This window comes from Pinus tabuliformis, chromosome 5_1 (genome assembly GCF_031772625.1).
Source record: "Pinus tabuliformis cultivar Carrire ecotype Pingquan chromosome 5_1, CPIR1, whole genome shotgun sequence".
Classification (NCBI taxonomy): domain Eukaryota; kingdom Viridiplantae; phylum Streptophyta; class Pinopsida; order Pinales; family Pinaceae; genus Pinus; species Pinus tabuliformis.
Window position 1 is genome coordinate 654,862,531 of NC_142305.1, and position 4,404 is coordinate 654,866,934.

A 4,404-nucleotide genomic window follows, 5' to 3' on the forward strand; every position below is an offset into this window, starting at 1 on the left:
TCAAAGGACTGCGAGGTAAGTATGTGAAATTTTTGAATACCTGGATTAAAATTCTATTGTGCGAAAAATAGGTTATGCAGCTACTTTGATGTTTGGAGCTATGCGAAGTAGAAAAACTTAAAGAAATGAAGGAAAAAAGGGTTGTGAATATAGTCCATTGATTTCACCTTCGCGAGGTGATGAAGAGGGAATAGAACAAGCTTCTCTACAACGTGTTATTTAGTTAATAAGGCAAGGATTCCCATGAATACCACTTCCACCCACACCACCTCCAACTTCACCACCATCACCTGCGACTTCACCCCTACCAACTCCACCTCCACTACAGTTCAGTATGGAAAATTTAGTGAAGCTGCCTATGTTCAAAGGCTTGGGGAATGAGGACCCAGACCAATTTTTGTTCGTTGTAAAAGTTGTATTGGAAGCTTAGGACGTTAAAAATGATAACATGAAGAAGATGACATTGGTTAGCACTTTACAGGATCACGCACTAACCTAGTATATCACGTAGGCTAATGATAACCCTAATGTTGGAGTGGCAGACATCCAGAAGGACAATCTATTGTAGGGTTCAAAGAAATTGCAATGCAACCAGGAGAGACCTTGGGAACTCGATCAGAGGTTGAAGTGTACAATCCGTGAAGCTAACATGAACCTAACAGATGGACAACATCGCGAGTGGTTTGTGGCTTCAATCCTACCACACTTAAGGGTTGCGCTGTCACAACAGAAGATAACAACTGAGGCAGAGGCCATGGATATTGCAATGAGACTGCATGAGACCCCGATACAAGATCGAAATCTGGGGGTTTAGTAGATCCATGCGCAGTTAAAAAATCTTTGCCTTGAGATGAAAATCTTGAAGCAGGATAGGACAGCCTGATGAGAGGTGCACAAAGACGTATGGTGTCTGAAATGCAAGAGTCAGGGGCATGACAAAAACCATTGTCTAATCTTTGAAAACTACCTTACAGGAGGAGGACCAATGCCTTTGAGGCTGGAAGCTCAAGCAGGACCAAGTGAGGGGCCTTCATTGTGGTGCACTATCTGTCAGGTAGTAGGGAAACATGCCACAAATAATTGTCATCTGTTGCAAAAATTTGTGCAGACACCGCAACAGTTATTCTATAAATTTTTTAGGTCGGTAGGGAATGATGAATGTAACTACAGGAGTTACAAGTTGATGATGGATAGAACACTTGCCTATAGGGTTCGGGCCGAAACGCAGCACCTTGACTAGAGCGTGGGTGTTATAGACATATTTGGGCACTGCAACCCCAATCACATATGTCCATAAACTAAGGGATTCTAGTCCCTAAAAGTGTTGTTTCATACCCTAAAGGAGCAAGTTCAGCTGATTACATCATCTCCCAGAAGTTTTCCATGAAAAACCACTCAGAACTGGTCAAAACAGGACCATACAGACTGCCCAGTGCAAAGGGTGCGATGCATCTCACCTGCCACATGCAAAAAGTGCGATGCCTACTGGAAAGCGTTTCTGTAGGGTGCGATGAGCAAGAGCAGACAAATGGCACAAGTAGTTTGCTAGGTGGAGACCCTGAGAATCTTCTAGAAGCTGCTCATTTGACACTTGCCTACCTGAATTCGCCCAAGGATGAGTAAGAGATCATGAAATCTCCAAGTGGAACCAAGAACTATCAGAGAGATGACACTAATCAAAATCCCATAAGTTAACTCACCCCCCTGCAAATATCTATAAATGGATCCCTCATCCCAGAGATCCAAAGGTTGGAATTTGGTAATTTGGAAAGAGGTGTTGCTGGCTTCTCTTTGAAGACATTGTTGGGCAATCTTGCATTGTGTGAGGTGAAGAGGGCTTTCAAGCTGGGAGGATGGCGCTAGGTCAGACCAAGTGGTTGTAGTCCTCCCTTATATTACTTTCACTAATAAAGATATTTGAGTTTTCCTCCATATTCTTGTGTATCTATGAATATTGTGTTGATATATGCATTTGTATGGTCAATATATATCTAATCCTATATTGTTTACCTTGATAGATCTCTATGCTTTGATGGTATTATGCTGCTGTGAATCTACAGGTGCTCTTTGAAGCGGGACAAGTAAGGAAGCAGTGGCAAGATTATATCAAAGGAGAAAGGAAACAAACAAGGAGCCAAGTGGAAGACTGAGGTTGGTACTCTCTGCTTCTTTCTCATCTCTCTCTCGTAAAGGAAAAACAAGTGATTTTCATCTATTTTTTCTAAGATAGCTACCCATCTTAGTGGAACTAGTTGCTCTGAATAGACACTAGATTTCCCGATAACAAAATGGTGACTCCGCTGGGGAGCGATTAGTTTGATTGCTTGTCTCTATTTGTTTGATTCATAAACCACAGACAAAGCCAGAAGTTAAGCTAGCTAGCCTTCGAATTGCATTTTCTATGCAAGTGCAAAGTAGATCAATGCTGCTTCAGTCAATCTTTGGGTTTTTTTATGAACTAAAAAATTGACTTGAAAACATCTTAAGTGCCCTAGAGGTAGCTTGAATAACCTCATTAGATCAGCCCCTGTACTTTGTAGTTACTGACTATCATTTCCTTGGCCTAAATCCATGAACTAAGCTGCAAACTATGACCAAAAACCAAGTTAAAGTCTCATCCCTAGACCATCGTAACTTCTCTTCTTGGAAATCTGGATGCATCACACCTCCCATGTGCAGTAGGTGGGATGCATCCCTGTTTCCTTGTGTTACAGGTGTGATGATCAGACAAGACTAGTTCTGCCTCCAGATTTTGGTTTTTTCTTCACTCTCTTCAGCTTTATTAAGGAGTTTTGCTGTCTGTGATCAGTAGACCACTGTTGAAACCCCCTTCCTTTGCATCATCCAACCTCCATTGTACAAATATTTGTGAATGTTTTTATGTATTTTTCGCCATTCACAGTTCTCATTTACAAAATGGTAGCTTAATCGAACTGTCGTCTTTGGATTTGAAAGTGTCGCAAGTGTCGTTTTCAGTCAAAGAAAAGAATCCTTCTCTTTTTGATAGTCAATTACACTGTTACTCTTGTATTTGATCTGAATTAATAGTACTTCAAGTGTCAAAAACAATTTTCAATTCAAAATTGCAAAGAGTCTTGTCTCCCTTTTGTTTTTTTGAAAAGAAAATTGTTAGTATTGTTGCTTTGAAAGAAGATATAGTTCATATTTGTGCTTAGCATTCTTTTTGTCATTTACACATCAAGAAAGCGGAAAACAAATACATGCATGTGCATTTGCATTTAGACTGCTTGTTGATTTTGATTTATGACAGTGCATCTAGTGTGTGCTATTTTCTCTATGTTGAAAGGATTTCGTTTCTCTTTCCTTAGTAGCTAGGATTTTCATTGTAGAAAGAAGATTAAATGACTGTTTATCATCTTAGATTGTATTTTAGGAATTGTATATCTACATCACGCGGTGAACCTTAAAGGCAAACTTCTTAAGAAAGATCAACTATAAAATAAATTCAATGAGCAGAAAAATGCTTTGGAACCTAACGCACAACATCTAGAAGTCTATGCTAGAGACGTATTCTGGCATCGTAAAGCCTGGTAACTGTCGCCTTCATCGTAGGTTGGGTGATTCCTCCTCTTTGAGATGACAAGTGCCAGTACGGACTTGTGCTCCCACGTATCGTCGAGTATATATTGGGAGACCAAAATAGGCTATATCCTTTATCCTTAAGAAGCTATGTTTGCCACCCATTCAATCGCAATGCACTGAACACAGCATTCAGAAATATTGACTATCGTACCATAAAAAGTATTCTACAGTTTTTCGATTGGTTTGGTAATCCCTCTATCTAGATTTCTAGAGTAGTCTCTTTCATTTCTTTTTAGACTCCTTGAAGGGAAAAGGTCCATCTCATCACTTGTCACTTCAGGCTCATTAAAAATCGAAGGAAACTAGAGTCATCTTTAGCTTTTTCTTGACTCTTAAAAATTGAAAAAGAAAGTTTTGTCAAAGCATATAAAATTTATTTTAATCAGAATAATGTCACTGTTCCCTCGTTGGTCTTAGGTTGAGAAAATGGAGTCCACCAACCAAGGATTTCCCCTCAGGGGAAATCCTAGTCCTTTCTCCCCTTGGGGAGATGTTGGTGCACCTCATATGGCCACATTGTCCCTTCCAGGACTGACAGTTGGCCTACCGGTATGGCTTTTCTTGACCTCTGTTGTTCAAAGCACCGTGATTCTTGAACAATTGAATCAACAACTAGATGATACTAGAGTTACCCCCCAACCTTCTACTTCGTTTGTCTCTCCCTCTCCTTCTTCCTCTTCACTTGGTGAAGATAGTAAAACTAAAAACCAAGTAACTGAGAAGAAGAAGAAAGGGAAGGAGAAGAAGAAGAAGGAGCCAACGGTAAAAAGGGGCAACTATGCATCGTCTAGCGAAAATCCA